This window comes from Elephantulus edwardii, unplaced genomic scaffold (genome assembly GCF_000299155.1).
Source record: "Elephantulus edwardii isolate Elephantulus edwardi_28Jun2011 unplaced genomic scaffold, EleEdw1.0 scaffold00242, whole genome shotgun sequence".
In the NCBI taxonomy this organism is placed as follows: Eukaryota; Metazoa; Chordata; class Mammalia; order Macroscelidea; family Macroscelididae; genus Elephantulus; species Elephantulus edwardii.
Window position 1 is genome coordinate 1,245,300 of NW_006399992.1, and position 18,060 is coordinate 1,263,359.

At 38.9% G+C, this 18,060-nt stretch overlaps 1 pseudogene; it reads left to right on the plus strand.

Moving 5' to 3' along the window:
* The first annotated feature begins 8,129 nt into the window (after positions 1-8,129).
* Positions 8,130-8,621, plus strand: LOC102852733 (annotated as a pseudogene).
* Positions 8,622-18,060: the final 9,439 nt, after the last annotated feature.

The window sequence follows — 18,060 nt, forward strand, 5'->3', positions numbered from 1 at the left end:
ATATATTAGGCAGATTTAAGTGGAACTTTAAGTTTCTCTTGTATTGTAATGTGGAAAAGAGTTAATAATTTTAATAGCTTAAATGAGTCAGCATGGTTGCATGAATTCATACGTTAAAATTTGTTTTGTATTAATTTTTAAATGTTTGGAATTTGTTTAATAAAAGGTAGGGCAATTTCACTTTGATTTTTATAGCTACAAAACTTAGATTGGAATAATTATATAATTTCTAAGCTTAATTTTGATTATTGATGTTAATGATAAGAGATATGTATTGTTAGTATATCTATTTTAATTATTTGAATTTCAATGCTGCTCTTGGGAGTAAATATTGAAGTGTGCATTAATTTTTTTGAATACTTAGCCTACCGGAGATAAATTGGGCAAGTGTTTCGTGCTCTGAGTGTGTATTTTTTTACCTGTTGGACGTTGAATAGCAGTTTGTGTTAAGAAAGCTTTTTGTGACCATGTCTCTCTTTTTAGCAATAAAATGTTTTTTATAAAAACTTTCCCTGGATTAGCAATTTGAAATGAAACAGTATTAAAAATTATTTCTGTCTACAAATATTTTCCCTTCTCTCATGTTTTATGGGCCATATACTTACATTCTTAGAAGAGATGTTCACATTGATAGATAGCTTATTTTTTTTAAGTCATTTATTTTCAAATTGACATTCACCTACATCATTGAAGCAATGCTCTTCTTTTACTCGTTATTCTGGTCACAGTTTAATTGACCTTTAGTGAAGGAGACTTTTAATGAAAATTTGCTTGAAATTTTGAGAATCCAAATGTATCAACATAGTAATTTTAAGACATTCAAAGGATAAATTTATGGACATTTACAAAATTTCATAGGTGATGTCTCTTTCTTGCATATAAGACATAAAGCTATGTTTTCAAAGCTAATAAAGGTTTATTGTGTTGAGCTAAAATCCATAAATTATTTATAATGATTTTGAGCCAAAAAGAACAAAGTTATTTGAAGACTAGAGAAATTTGAATCCTATTTAGGAGTCTCTGTTTACTTAAATAGATGTACATAACATTATTTATATATATATATATATATATATATATATATATATATACACACACACACACACACACATACATACATACATACATACATACATACATACACACGTAACACCCACTCCTGTTGGCCTAGTCTGAAGAAAGTTTGGCTGCTAACTCAAAGGCTGTGTCTCTCTAGCAGTAGCCCTACAGGAGAGAGCTGGGTAGCCTCTTCCCTTGTAAATTTTAGCCTGAAAGGTTTGCTGAGTTAGCTTGAGTCAGTGACAGTGAGTTTGAATCTGAATGAGAAAGTGTAATAGAAACATACAGAGGCTCAGATGTTTTGTGGACACAAAGAGGTTTTTCATAGTCAATAAAACACAAATAACCATTCTTCAAATATTCTCTGCTTTCAGCCAGGATCCATCCATGTGACATCAACAAGGATATCCCTGGTGCCATGACCTCTTCTAAATCCAATGCAGTTCTCTGTCAACGTACTCTTTTAATTCATTTTTCTGTAATCTTCAATAGTAATTGCTTGCATATAATAATATTGTTTGATAATTTCCACATTCTGTTACATCACTTTTTTTTTTAGAATAGGAGGAAATAGGGATCTCTTCTAGTTGGCCATTTGGCTGTCTTCTGTCATGGACTGTTGAGCAGGCCCAGGGCTGCATCTATGAGTTGAAATCTGTCAGTTGGTATCCCATCAACTCCTGAAACCTTATTTTTCCCAGTGCCTTCAGTACAGCTTGAACTTACTTCATTACCATTGGCTCTTGCACCATATACTGTTCTGCAGTGTTTTATTGTTGACTAATTCTTTCTGATGTGATTGTGTATTCTCTCCCATCTCTTGTTGCTTCCTGGATCATTCCAGATTTTGCCTGTAGCATTTTTCGGTATTACAAGTAGAGATTTGAATTTGTTTTTCAGTTCTTTTAGCTTGAGAAAGGCTAAGGGCATTCTCCCCTTTGTATTCTCAGACTCCATCTCTCTGCACATTCTGTTAAAATATTTTGCTTTGTCTTCACAAGCTGCTCTTTGAAATCCTCTGTTTAGTTCCTTTACTTCAGCATCTCTTCTTTTTGTTTTGGGTTCTAAATGCCATAGTGGAATTTTCAGAGTCTATTCTGACATCAGTTTTGGTCTTTCTCTTTCTTCCTTGTCTTTGTAATGAACTTTTATTCTCTTCGTGAACGATGTCCTTGATGTCATCCCACAGCTCATCTGGTCTTGGATCATTAATGCTCAGTGCCTCAAACCTATTCTTGAGATGGCTTTTAAATTCTAGTAGGATAGACTCAAGTTTGCATTTTGGTGCTTGTGAACTTTAATTTTCTTCAGCTTCAGTTTGAACTTGCACATGAGTAACATGGTCTTTGCACAGTTACCACCTTGTCTGTTTTGGACTGCAATGTTAAGCTTCTCAAAGATTTTTTTCATAGATGTAGTCACTCTGTCCTCAGCAGCCACCTTCAGACCCTATCCCACAGTGCAGTTATATGCCTTAGCTGGGGTCAGAAGAAGGCTGGACAGTGAGTAAGGATGACAAGAATTGATGCCTTTGAGTTGTGGTGTTGGAGAAGAGTACTGAATATCTTGTGGACTGCCAAAAAAACAAACAGCTATGCCTTTGAGGAAGTGAAGCCAGAATACTTGTTATAGGTAAGGAAGCAAGGCTTTGAGTAGCTTGTTTGGTGTAAGGAAGGACAGAGCCCCGTTCAGGCCTAGAAAGAAAATTTATGGAGGAGAAAATGCTCAGCTGACTCCAAAGCAGAGGACCACTCTGACCTAAAGTTAGAGTGAGGTTATATATTGTGTTACAGAGAAAATGGGCAGGGGGCTTGTAGACAGATGCTTGTTAGAAGATAAGGAAAGCAGGCCAGGGATTATAGATAGTTATGTCTGGGAAAAGAAGAGGGAACAGTTTTGTGGCCCTAACTGAGACAAATAGCTGTAACTATACATCAATAGTTGTGGCTGCTGCTTCATGTGCTTTGATTGTTTCTGCGGCTATTCTGGGAAAGGAGGCGAGAGCATCTCCAACATTCCAGCATTTTGTTAACTAATTGGGGTTGTTGAGGTTCACTTCTGTAATGTCTTCCTGCTGAATCAGGGCAATAATCTAAATGGGGGAAAGGCTGTTGGTTTTAGGCAGCAGAGTTGGCAGATGTGACAATGTAGGATAATGGTAGGTGCTCAGTTGGTACTAAAGGAAGTTCACGGGCTGTGTGGTTGGTAAAGAGAGAAATTGCATAAAGCAAGGAACAAACATTAAAAAAAAATTATTGTAAGATGGCCAAGGGAGGGAGTAACCAGGGTAACCATCCTTTGGGGAAGGAGAACACTTCTTGGCTTGGTAGGTTTTCCTGTCTCTGCTTGATTTGATCTTAGATTTCTTTTACCTTGCTTCTGACTACTACTAACTGGTTCAGATGGTAACCAGTACTCTTGTCCCAGCAAGAAGCAGATTCCTCTTTTCAACAGTTGGTAAATCTAATGCTCATCGGTTTTGGAGTACGGCTGCTAGGGATTATACCTGGGTTTGCAGCAAAATGAGTGAATCATTTACTTTGATCATTTTCATCAGTTAACTCTTGGGAGAGTTTGTAATTAAAGTGGGTTGCTGTTCCAATTCCTCCAACTGTTCCTGTGGCTGCTGCAAAACCTGATCCCAGGAGTACTAGAGCAATGATGGCCTGTTTTTCTCTGATAGGGAGGTACAGAGCCTTTTTAATTTGATCCTCTGTAAGTATAGAGATTTTTGGGGTGAAGAAGACAAGTATTCAGACTCCAGTCCAGTTGGCCTGCAACAACTGTAACCTGAGTTACCACATAGGAAGAATACTCCTGAAGTAGAGCATTGAGTGGTAGTATTTGACAAGGAAAGAGTGTGATTACAATAAGAGGAGGAAACTTTGTGTATGGCTTTTGTGCCATTAAAGTAGGCAGGTAACATTTGAGGGTAGGAAGAAGGATTATATTGTCTGCTAGCAGTCCTATGAACGTTGTTCTTCTGGTGTTCGAGATGCAATTTTCTGAAGTCTAATTAGGTGGAATGGGGGTTGCTATGACTACTCTGTTGTGGGGGGAGAGGGGAGACATAGTTAATAGTCCCTTAGCAAGGGTTGAGCTGGTATGTTTAGAACTTGAAAGGTGGTATTTAAAAAGCATCATATAGGGGTTTCTGAGTCAGTTGGCTAGGCACGTTTCTTTTATTACTTACTGATGGCTATACATCAGTATACATTTAGGAGAAAGACAATACTGGCTTTTATTTGGATGTCTTGTACTTGATTTCACTACTATTTTTGCTGGTAACTTTTTTTTTCTATTGAAGGTTATTTATTGCCCTAAATTACTTGCTATGTAAGTAAATAGCTGACTGTATGCTTCTATATACCTTAGGGGTATATTGAGGCTTATTGGCATTGAGTTAGTATTTTTTAATACTATTTAAAACACCGAGGTGAAAGAACTTTAGCATTTGTTTTTGAGAAGAAGTCTCTTTTTTAATAAAAGTGCAGGGTTTTTAGATATAACTAGAAATTGATGGGAAAATAATACTCTATTTTATATACAGTTTAACAGGAGTTAGATATTGAAGGCTCTTTTTTAATGCTCACTATGGTAAGTTAGCAGGGGGAAAGAAAGTTACTAAAAGATTGTAAGACTAAATAATAAGTTACTAAAAGACTGTAAGACTAAATAACTCGTATTAATGTTGAGAAGAAAGTGAATTATCTTACCAGCAATGTCCATGCATACTCAACACTTTTCCAGGTGTATAGTGATGCTGTGTTAATTATTGTTGTGTCCCTGAGGGAGCCAGGGCACTCTTGGGGAATTACTGAACTAGGTGTTCATGAGAACTGCTTTGGAAGCAAGTGGCAGAAAGCTTCCTTTCAGAACCCCATTAGTCTTTTGCAGCATTTTTTTACATTTATGGCTTATATGACCTTGACTAGGCTTTCTACACTGGAAGTAAAAGTCTTGGTGTTGGGGTTTGGGGGCACCTCTGCTGGATGAAAAAGGCAAGGTTTTTAAATACGCTGTGATAGCACTTTTAAGAAATTTGCCTTTTAGCCAGTCTTTCTTTTCCAAGTCCCTGTTGTTGACCACTGAAATAGCAGCAGTTAAGAATTTGAGTCATTTTGGTGGCTTAAAATTTTTTTTTTCTGAGGTTTTCAAGGATTGATTGATAGAATGGAAATTCATCACTATTCTTCTCCATGAGACTTAGAGTCTAAGTGAATTTTAAAAGTTGCAGGTTTCTCTAAATTTGGAATTTATTTTTTTAAGCTTTGAACTCTGGCTGAGCTTCTAAGGTATATGAAAAATACTTCTAAGGAAAAGAGAAACAACAAAATTCTTAAACTTATTTTAATAAAAGCAGAAAATCTCTATGCATGTGTAGGCTTAACTTTTATAAACTTTTTTGTTTATTGCTGCCATTCCCTGTAGTGGCTGCTACTTGAGGGAAGAGAGGGATTGAGTTTGCAAAGGGAAGTTTATATGACCAGAACATGATATTTTTTAAAGAAAAACAACTATTGGTCTGCTAGTTTGTGGAAAGTTGGGGTAGAATGGAAGAGATAGAAGCTTTTATTAGCTACTAAAATTGTTAACTTAGCCTGACACATACTAGCTATTAACAGAAATAATTTAAAACTATGACAAAGATTTACTATTGCATGCAGTTCTGCACTAGGGAAAATGTATCAACTATTAACAAATTTTACTTTATTAATATTAACAAAATTAAATTTGTTTATAATCTTAGATACTTTTTTAGGACGTTTAAGAGAATAAAAAAAAAGAAAAACACCCAAAAATAAAGCTAATTTCTTAGGCAGTAAAGTGAGGGGATTAAATCTTTAAATGATTTTTTTTACTGAGGGGGAAGTATTAGGTTACTAATAGAATAAGTTAGAGAAATAGAAGAAGGAATGATGATACTTGTTCTTATTTGTTTTATGGTTAAGATGTTTTTTACTTGTGTTTTTAAATTTATTTTGAAAAAATTAAAATGGGTCTTGGCAAGAAAGGGAAGGAAGGGTTTTTGTCACTGGATGGATTTTATATATATTTTTAGAAGTTGGTTGGCTGAAGTTTGAAAGAGGGTAATGTGCTGCGATCTAGTCCATTATCTTCACAATAACTTGCTATGCATCAGAGAGCTGGATAATGACTAAGGAGGATAGAAGAAGAATCGATGCCTTTGTGTTGTGGTGCTGGAGAAGAGTCTTGAACTTATGGACTGTCAAGAAAACAAACAAGTCTGTCTTGGAGAGGGTGAAACCAAGTTTCTCCTTGGAGGCTAGGATTTTGAAGCTTCATTTTGAATACTTTGGGCATGTGGTCAGGAAAGACTGATTGTTGGAGAAGGACATCATGCTTGGGAGGGTGGAGGGACAGTGCAGGTGAGGAAGACCTCTGGATGAGATGGAGTGAAATAAAAGCTAAGGCAATGGTGGTAGGTGTATTGGAGTTAGCGAGACCAGCTCAGGACAAGGCAGGCTTCAGAGCTATTGTACATAAGGTCACTATGAGGTACAGGTGATTTTGACAGCACATAAAGACAAAAATGTGCTGAGGGAACAAGAGAGGGGGGAAGGCAGAACAATTTGTAATAAAAATCAGAAACACCTATGTCTTTAACAATAAGATAAATAATTAAACTATGATACAATTAGACTTGGGAATATCTCTAAAATATATATTGTTAAGAAGGGAAAAGTTACAATATACAGCATATATTTGAGTTTTGCTTATTAAAATTATACATATATTTACGAATATAAATAAAAACTACAGAACTGCATGAAACAAAGGTATATAGGTTGTTTTTAGTTTTTATTGTCTATTTTTTAATTTTACACTGGTTTACCTACAGAGTTCATATACATTGCCCCCATACCTTAACTCTCTCTTTGAAACTCCTCCCAGCCATCAAACCATGTGACCCCATGATTACCCTGCACCCATCCTTACCCCTCTGCTCCTCCCCTCTTAGATCCGCATACAAGTTTTACTAATTGAAAGTTAACATGTTTTTATGGGGGAAATAAGATTTAAACAAAGAAATCTGTAAAATTCAGAGAAAAACCATATAGAATCTTATCCAGCCGTAGCACTATTAACAATTTTTATTGTCTTTTTCTCTTTTGTAGCTGAGTAGAGGTTGCTGTGGAGGATACTGTGAGCTAGTTAGGAGTAACAGGAAAAGGAGCAGGTTTAAGTGAAAAAGATGCTAAATCTATCTTGGGCATGTTAAATTGGTATTATTGCCCAAGGGATATTTAAATAGTGACACCAAGTGAGCAATTGAATATAGGAGTTTGGAGGGTGAAGGTCATGATTAACCTACAGAATTCATGCTTTCTCTTTCAAGTGATGAATTTTAATCGTATGTCATACAAAAATTTATTAATTTTTATAATAAAAAATACTATCCTTGAGATTCAAAAGACATCAGTTTCTCTTTGAATTGTGCTGGCGAAGAATATTGAGTGTATCATGGACTGACAGAAGAACAATGGCTCTATCTTGGAAGATGTGCACAGCCCGAGTGCTCCTTAGAGGGGAGGGAGGATGGTGAGACTTCGTCTCACAAACTTTGGGCATATTCTTGTATCTGGAAAAAGACATTATTTTTGGAAAAGTCGCAGATCAGAAAAGGAGAGTGAAGGCTTTCAATGAGATACGGATAAAGAAAATTTGACGGAGTAATTGGGAGAACAAGCTTAAACAGAAGAGATTGTGAGGACAGTGCAGGAGCAGACACAGTGATGCTCTCTTGTTTGCTGGGTTGCTGTAAGTCAGAACTGACTTATGACCTAATAAACAACAGTTCTGATGTCCTAGCTGTACTACTTCATGTTTCTCTGGCAAAATGTTTACACTGAGATAAATCTCAGATACCTCATCTATAAAATGAAGATCATGTTACCTTCCTTGTAGGGTTTAAGAAAACAATCTCTCCATGAGGCATTTGATTGGCTATTAGAATTTTCCTATAGTTCCTTAAAAGTCAGAATAAACTTTTTCCTTTTAAATTGGAGATTTAAAAAAGGAAAAGAATGGCTGAGGCAGGAGGAAAGATGGCGGAGGAGGAGAAGCTGCCGGCCAGCTGGGAGAAGCGCATGAGCCAGAGCTCAGGCCGGGTGTACTACTACAACCACATCACCAGTGCCAGCCAGTGGGAGCGGCCCAGTGGTAACAGCAGCTGTGGCAGCAAGAATGGGCAGGGCGAGCCTAGAAGAGTCAGCTGCTCGCACCTGCTGGCCAAACACAGCCAGTCCCAGCGACCCTTTTCTTGGAGGCAGGAGAAGATCACGCGAACCAAGGAGGAGGCTCTGGAGCTGATCAATGGCTGCATCCAGAAGATCAAGTCTGGAGAGGACGACTTTGAGTCTCTGACCTCACAGTTGAGCGACTGCAGTTCAGCCAAGGCCAGGGGAGATCTGGGTGCCTTGAGCAGAGGCCAGATGCAGAAGCTGTTTGAAGACGCCTCATTTGCGCTGCCGACAGGGGAGATGAGCGGGCCTGTGTCCACGGACTCCGGCATCCACATCATCCTGCGATCAGAGTGAAGCGAAGGCAGCTGGGCCTGGTCTGCAAGACGGGGTGGGCAGGGCGCTGGCCCACCCACTCCTCCTCTCTTCTCAAGTCACACAGTATTTATTGTTTCCAAAATGGCTTGGAAGGGTTCTTCAAGACCTGGGGCTCTGGGGCCCTTGTCTCCCCCTATTGGGAAAATCTCTGCTAGACTCTCCTCTGAATCTTAAGGAATTGACTTCAGAACGGCTGTGGGCTTGGGGGGAAGGGGTCTCCCAGACAAGGGGCAGTTAGTGACTGTCCTCACAGAGGAGCCCAGGCAGCTGGGCCTCCCCTGGCCGCCCCCTCCCCCAGGTCACGAGGCTGGCAGACGGGCCTGTAGTGGTGGTTTAGAGGTAGGCCTTGTTCCTCTATTCATTTGCAAAAGCACAAATGCTTGATTTGGGGTCCTGGGTGGCCTGGCTGCAGGCGCCCCTCTTAGGGCCATTGCAGCACCCTCCCCATCCTATATTAAATCTTAGAACCACTAAAAAAAAAAAGGAAAAGAAAATATTGGCTTGTTAAATCCTGATACAAAATTAATACAGAAATTTCATTTTCTTTCCTTCATAGTAATCTAGTTTTGATTCTCTAATTGACTTTGAAGATCACATTGTATCTACTAATTTCTTGGTAAGTCTTAAAACACAGAACTTTGGTCAAAATTAAGCAAATCATATACTTGAAGGGCTATAAATCATGAATGTATCACACAACAAACAGCATTACGCATAGTTTGTATCTTTTTGTTTGGAGCCATTAAGTCAAACACGACTCAGCAACCCAGTGAACAACAAGATGTGAGACCTGCCCTATCTTGTGCATTATCTCTGACATTGTTGAACCCATTGCTGTAGTCATAGTATCCATTCATCTCTTTAGTGGTCTTCCTTTCTTTCACTAACCCTCCACCTTTCCAAGCATGATGTCCCTCTTCAAGGAATAGTAACCTTTCCCCGCAACATGCCCAAAGAATGTGGGATGAAGCTTAATCAGATGCCTCCAGGGCACACTTTGGCTGCACTTTCTCCAAGATTTATGTGTTATTTTGGCAGTCAATGGAATATTCATTATTCTTCAACACTATAGCTCATTTCTTCTGTCATCCTTCTTCACTGTCTTCTGTCACCCTTATTCATTGAATCCAGTTACTGGTTGGTTCAAACCACCAGAGACGCTGGGCCTTTGGGATGGCAGTGCAACTTCCTATGGACTACACCAGAGCTCCCTCACTAGCATATTGTCAACAACTTGCATTATGCAGATGACACAACCCTGCTCACTGACTGAGGAGGACCTGAAGCATTTGCGACAGAGGGTCAAGGACTGCAGTCTTCAATATGGATTGAAGCTCAACATCAAGAAAACAAAGATTCTCACCACTGGGCCAATTGGCAGCATCAGTGTGGATCGTGAAGAGATTGAGAGAGTTAAGTTTTAGTTTGCCTGGCTCCACAGTCAACACTCTTGGTAACAGCAGCCAGGAAATCAGGAGATGAATTGCATTGGGGAAGTCAGCTGTGAGGGACCTCTCAAGAGTACTGAAGTGCAACGACGTCAGGCTGGAGACTAAGGTGCACCAGATCCAGGCTATAGTCTTTGCAATTACGTGCTATGCATCAGAGAGTTGGACAGTGAATAGGGATGATAGAAAGAGAATTGATGCCTTTGAGTTGTGCTGGACAAGAGTGTTGAATATACAATGGACTGCTAGGAAAACAAACAGGTTTGTCCTGGAGAAGGTGAGGCCAGAATGTTCCCTGGAGTCAAGGATTCTGAAGCTTCATCTGACATACTTTGGGCATGTTGCAAGGAGGGACTGGTCCTTGGAGAGGGACATCCTGTTTAGGAAAGTGAAGGGACGGCACAGGAGAGGAAGACCCTCGATGAGACGGATCGAGTCTGTGACTGGAGTGGTGGGAATGAATGTGTTTGAGACAGCGAGGTTGGCACAGGATAGAATGGTGTTTAGGGTTCTTGTACATAGGGTCGCTATAAGTCGCAAACGACTCAATGGCACATAACAACAACAGCAGTTAATTGCATAATACCACAAAATACAACTGCCACAATATTGGGACCTATGGACTAGCTAGGTAGACATATTCAATTTATGACCATGACTTTTTAGTGTTAGATATCCTTAACTAATCCTTGACTTTAAGTAATTAGAAGCTGCACTGCAATCCTAAACATATTCAGTTTGAATCCACTCGTTGCTTCTTGGGAAAAAGATGGGCAATCTTCTTCCTGTGCAATTTACTTTGAAACAGTGCTTCTGAAAATGCACTGTTGGCTTAGCTATGAGTTGTTTTCAACTCAACAGTACACAACACATTAGAATAGGGAACTCTGGTGTTAAGGAGCTGCACTGCCATCCAAAAGGTACATGATTTGAATCCACCAGCTGCTCCATCGGAGAAAGATGTGCATTCTCATCTCATGAGATTAAACTGCCTCTGAAAACCCACTGGAAGGTTGGTCAGCTATGAGTTTGTTCCAACTCGATGGTACAAAACAACAACAACGTTAGAGCAAGGACCCCAGTGATGTAGTCGCTAAATCATTTGGCTGTTAAACAACAAAAATCAGTAGTTCTAACCCACCAGCTGCTCTATGGAAGAAATAATGGGGCAGTCTGCTCCTATAAAGTCTCAGAAACATTGTGACATTTCTATTTTGTCCTATATATACGGTTACTAGAAGCTGGTATCAACTTGATGACAGTGGGTTTGGATTTTTGATTGGAACCTACTCATAAAAAGTTAAGAAAGTCTCCTCAATTGGGCTGTGAATTGTCTGTCAGTGATGAGGTCACAGTGTTTTCCTGAAAATCCATTGTATCTTTTCTTGTGACATAAAGTTCAGTGCTTGCCACAACAGGGTGGTACTCTTTAATAACTGGTGAATTTATTCTTGAGAGAGTACACAAATATGTCCTATTGCTCTGGGAGGAATCCCTTGACACCCAACTCTGCATTTTCCTTTTGCGTAATTCCTACAATTTAGAGCCACCAGGCTCCCTGTTGTACAGCTCCTCTGTCTTTGGTTCCACATAGCCAAATACTTGTAAATCTCCTCTCCTTCCAGTAGCTTTCTGCAGCAGCTGGGTATGACAGTGATGTCCCTGATCTGTAATTCCAGACAGCCCTAGGGTAAGCAAGCAGACCAATGCAGAGACACCACGTCAGATAAAGTGATGTTGTTTGCACAACTCGGTGTCCTCAAGAGGTAGTCATGTAAAACTCTCAATTTGTATTCTGCATAAAGCTCCTTTTACAAGTTATAAACTTCCTATAGGGAACCAACACATCCAGCTAAAGGATACGGAACATATGACTACGTAATGTAATTTTAAACTCAAAAGGAATCAGCTAAGGTTTTTTCATCCTAGTAGTAGAAAGCTTTAAATAACCACTATTTCTGTTAAAGAAATTCTTCAACTTGGAATTCTAGTAAAGTATTATCTTCTAGAAATACAAGTTGGATTTAATGCGAAGAATGTGATGGATTAATAGGAATATTTGGATTATATGTATCATGAAACAATTTATTCACAGTCATGAAAAAAGATATGGACTACTTTTTTATTTGCATTTTAGTTGATTCCCACTAGAGGCAACTAATTTAATTGATTTCTATAATCACATTAATTGTATTAGGGAACTTTTGACTAAATTGTTTATTTGCACTTTTATTGCATAGTATTTAGTATTTCTCATATTCTAGATCAACTCTTCTGGAGCATTCACATTTTGGATAAATAATTCCTATTTGAGGCAGAGTCTGTCCTGTGCATTTTAGAATGGTTCACAGCACCCCTGGCCTCTGTCTAATAGATTCCAGTAGCACGCCCCCACCTCCTGGTCCCACTTAAACAAGTCAGTATTTTTGGGGAGATCTCAATTGAGAATCATTACCCTTGTTGTTGTTGTTATGTGTCATCGAGTCACTTGCAACTCACAGCAACCCTATGTACAAGAGCTCTAAACTCCATTCTATCCTGTGCCAACCTCGGCGTCTCAAATGCACTCATTCCCACCACTCCACTCACAGAATCGATCTCATCGAAGGTCTTCCTCTCCTGCGCTGTCCCTCCACTCTCCCAAACATGATGTCCCTCTCCAAGGACCAGTCCCTCCTTGCAACATGCCCAAAGTATGTCAGACGAAGCTTCAGAATCCTTGACTCCAAGGAGCATTCTGGTTTCACCCGCTCCAGGACAAACCGGTTTGTTCTCCTAGCAGTCCATGGTATATTCAACACTATTCTTCAGCACTACAGCTCAAAGGCATCTCTTTCTATCATCCCTATTCACTGTCCCACTCTCTGATGCATAGCACGTAATTGTGAAGACTATAGCCTGGATCAGGTGCACCTTAGTCTCCAGCCTGATGTTGCTCTTCAGTATTCTTGAGAGGTTCCTCACAGCTGACTTTCCCAATGCAATTCGTCTCTTGATTTCCTGGGTGCTGTTACCAAGAGTGTTGATTGTGGAGCCAAGTAAACTAAAACTGTTAACTCTCTCAATCTCTTCATGATCCACACTGATGCTGCCAATTGGCCCAGTGGTGAGAATCTTTGTTTTCTTGATGTTGAGTTTCAATTCATATAGGAGGCTGCAGTCCTTTACCTTCTGTACCAAGTACTTCAGGTCCTCCTCAGTTTCATTACCCTACATATACAAAATAAATCCTTTGTGAAGCTCTCAGTGTGTGATTTAATGCTACTATGATTTATTTAAAGTATTTGTATAAAATTTCACTTGACTACTAATCTTCAAGTTAGTAGTTCAAATCTGCTCTGCAGTATTTTGAAACAAAGGTCTGGGGATTTGCTCCATAAAGATTGCACAGCCAGGAAAATCCCATGAGACATTTCTATGTTGAAATAGAATTCTTGATGAATCAGAATTGTCTCAAAGGTAAAGGGGATAACATCTTTGTAGAAGCAGACTGCCACGTCTTTCTCCCACAGAGAGACTGTTGGGTTCAAATTGCCAAACTTTGGTCAGTAGAGTGATTAATCACTCTGCTACTGGCACTCCATAGCATGTGTTGTAGATATTTCTCTCTCCATTTTAAACTGTGAACTACTTGCTTCCCAACAAGACCTTTGTTTCCAACTTCTGACATTGAAACAATTGAAAAATACAAAGGCTTGAATCAGGCACATCTTGGTCTTTAAATGGACATCACTGCTCTTTAACACTTCAGAGATGTTAAATAAGGGATTTTCTCAATGCAACACATCTTATGATTTCATGACTGCTATTATCATTCTAAGTATATTCAGAGTCTCTTTTGACATCAGTTTTGGTCTTTTATTTTTTTCCCTTCTTTGTAATGGACTTTTTTTTTTTTGCATTCTTCATGAATGATATTTTTGATATCTTCACACAAGCTCATCTGGTTTTTGTTCATTAGCATTCAAGGCCTAAAACCTGTTACTGAGTTGATTCTTAAATTCCAAGGGGATAGACTCAAGATCAAATTTGTATTCCTGTGGATATGATTTAACCTTCTTTAGCTCTAATTTACACTTGCATATGAATTGTTGATGGTCTATTCCACAATCAGTTGCTGGCCTAGTTTTTCCTGCTGATATTGAACTTCTCCAATGGTTTTTTCCACAGATGTAGTTGATCTGATTCCTGTGCCTACCATCAGGTGAATTCCATGTGTATAACCTGCATTTATGTTTCTTATAAAAGGTATTTGCTATGAATAAATCATTGATTGTGCAGAATTCTATCATTCTATCCCCAGCCTCATTTCTGTCACCAAGTCCATATTTTCCAACTACTGATCTTTATTCGTGGTTCCCAACTTTTACATTTCAGTCACTCACTCTTATTAATTCATCTTGGTTACATATTTGATTTATTAATGCATCTTGGTTACATATTCAATTTCTTACTGCAATAGTTAGTAGAAATAATCTATTTCCTCCTCTTTGGCTCTGGTTGTTGGTGCATAAATTTGAATGATAGTCGTATGCACAGGTTTTCCTTGTATGTGTATGCATATTATCCTGTCACCCACAATATTGTATTTCAAGATGTATCTAGAAATGGCCTTTTTAACTATGAAAACAACCCTGTTTTTTTCTTACCTTTTCCTCTTCAGCGTAATATAGCATATGATCATATGATTCCATCTCATTTCACTAATACTTAATGACAACATTTATGTCTCCCATTTCTTTATTAACACTATCTAGTTTTCCTACATTCATGCTTCTTACATTCCACGTTCCAATCATTACTTCTACTTACAACTGTTCCTCCTCCTTTGCGTTTCTGCATTTGGGGGCTCAGCTTCAGTTGCCATATCTGTTAGTGTACTCTATGTGTGCTCTACTGTATGTAGGGTTTTTGAAGGTCTGTTATATTTTGGAAATGGATGGCCAATCCTTCTTCCTAGTCTGTCTGAATTTTCTGCAAAAGTCAAGGACTCTAGTCTCCAAAATGGATTGAAGCTCAACACCAAGAAGACAAAGTTCTCACCAGTGGGCCAATTGACAGCACCATATTAGATGGAGAAGAGATTGAGGTTTTTAACAATTACAGTTTGCTTGGCTCCACAATCAACATTCTTAACACAAGTAGTCAGGAAATCAAAAGATGAATTGCGTTGGGAAAATCTGCTGTCAAAGACCTCTCCAGAGTACTGAAAAACAATGATGTCAGTCTAGAGACTAAAAGTGCACCTAATCCAGGTCATGGTGTTTGCAATTACTTGCTATGCATCAGAGAGCTAGACAATGACTAAGGATGACAGAAGAAGAATTGATGTCTTTGAGGTGTGGTACTGGAGAAAAAAGTCTTGAACCATGGACTGCCAAAAAAACCAAATAGGTCTGTCTGGGAGAAGGTGAAACCAAGTTTCTTCTTGGATGCTAAGATTTTGAAACGCCATCTCACATACTTTAGGTACATGGCCTGGAGAGACTGGCCCTTGGAGAAGGACATATGCTCGGAAGGGTGGAGGTACAACACAGGAGAGAAAGACCCCCAATGAACTGGATTGATAAAGTAACTGGAGTAATGAGGGTAAGTGTGTTGAAGTTAGTGAGACTGGCTCAGGACAGGGCAGTATGCAGAACTGCTGTACATAGGGTTGCTGTGGGTGACAGGTGACTTGACAGCACGTAACAACAACAAAAACATTATAATGGAAGTTGTTATTAATCCAAGTAAAATGAAATCCTTGACAATTTAATCTTTTCTTCATCTGTCGGGATATCTGTTGGTCCAGTGGTGAGTAGTAGTGTTTTCTTGATGTAATCCATGCTGAAAATAATCCATGTAATCCATGTTGAATATAACCTTGATATAAACCATGTTGAAGATTGTGGTTTTTGATCTTCTGCAGTAAGTGCTTTTACTCTTCATTTTCTGCAAGCAAGGTTGTGTCAGTTGCATAACGAAAGTCGTTGATGCCACATTCTTCTTCATATAATCCAGTTTCTCAAGTGATTTGCTCAGCATAAAGATTGAATAAATATGGAGAAAAGATACAACCCTAGTGCACACCTTTACTGATTTTAAACCACAGAGTTAGTTTGTTCTTTTTGAACAAGAGTTGCTTTTCCTATGCATAGTTTTCACATAAGCCCAATTAAGTGTTCTGGGATTCCCATTATTCTCCATGTTACATGTAATTTGTTAAGATTTACACAGTCAAATGCCTTTCCATAGTCAATACAACAAAAGTATGAATCTTTTTGATATTTCTGGCCTTTAGTTAAGATCCATCTGACATCAACAATGAAATCTAGTTCCATAGTCTCTTCTGAATTCAGTTTGAATTTCTGGCAGTTCTTTATTGATGTTCCATGAAGTAGCATAAGACCAAGAGACAATGGAAATGAAGATGTTCAAGTAGCACTGAAGGCATGTGCAAAGAATAGGCCCAGGAATTGACAGAATACTAATTGAGGTGTTTTAGGAAACAGATGCAGTCCTAGCCATGCTCACCAGTCTCTGCCAACAAATTTGGAAGGCTACTTGGCTAACTGACTGGAAGAGACCCATATTTGTTTTCTCATTCTCTTCAAAGGTGACCCAACAGTATGTGGAAAGTATTGAACAATAACCTTACTGTTAATGAAGTAAAATCTTGCTAAAGGTTATTAAAAAATGGCTGGACCAGTACAGAGAACTACTAGACATTCAATATAGTAACAAAAAAAGTTCATATTTACACTGCCTTCACCTCTTTGAGCTTGCTAGCTTAAAGTCTTTAGTTCTAACTACATGTAATATCTGCCTCCCAGCAAACCTCAGTCTTACACACCTCAGAGTATGCTGTACATGTACTTTTGAGTATCTGCACACTGCATACAGTCACTATCTGTTACTGAGCTTCTCCCTCTGTATGTCATTGCTAGCACCTTCCTTTGTGTCCGTCTGATCTCATTCCTGGCCACTCTTCTTCTCCTTACTCTTTATGCCATCGTCAACTCCATCTTTCTGTTTCTCTGACTTATGATGCGTATTTGTGTCTCACAGGTGTTATGCTTACTCTGTCCAGTGTGCTCTTCCAACAAACCTCTGAGATTGTTGCTGCCATCACTCGGCTAGGTTAGACCACACCTCTCTGAGAGGCCTACCATCCTACTACCTTGTTACCACCCATCATTAGGTAGAATTGTTGATTTATTTGTCACTTTTCTCCTGTACAAGAACATAATCCTCACTGGGAACAGGAATTTTGTCTTCGGGTTAGCATCTGGAGTGCTGGTTGTCACTCAATAAATACAAAGTTAGTTAAATGGTTGGTCAGTCAGTCAGTGCTGCCACAAATGTGCAGAAGCATTTATGACTAGGTAAAGAGGTGTGTCAAGGCAACAAAGAATATAATGCTCTTATCTATTGTATTAGGACTGAATTCATCAATCTCCATACTACTGACATTTTGGTCAGATAATTGTGCAGTGCATTATAAGACATTTAGCTGCATCTCTGGCATCTACCTACTGGTTATCAGTATTATTTCCCTTCCCAAACTTATGACAACCAAAAATGTCTTCAGATACTGTCTCATATTTACCAGGGGTTCCTGACTGAGAACCACATATATAGAGAGATCCAAGAGCACAGAGACCTGTGAGCATAGAAAGCCGTTAGAGAATTTTTGGAAATAATTGTGATGGCGTCCTTCTGATACAGTGGTCAAGTGATCTCCTGGGAACAAAGAGGTCAGCAATTGGAACTTACCAACTCCTCCAAAGGAAAAAAGACGTCTGTTCTAGAAAAGTGATGGGTTTGGAAACCTGTGGGGCGGTTCTACTGTGTCCTACAAGGGTTGCTATGAATCAGAATGGACATGAGTTCTCCTTTTTCTTTCTTGAGATTTTTTTTTGTTATTTCCATAAGAACATATGCATAATCTAGCTGATGCTAAGGGCCAAGTAGTAATATATATCTGT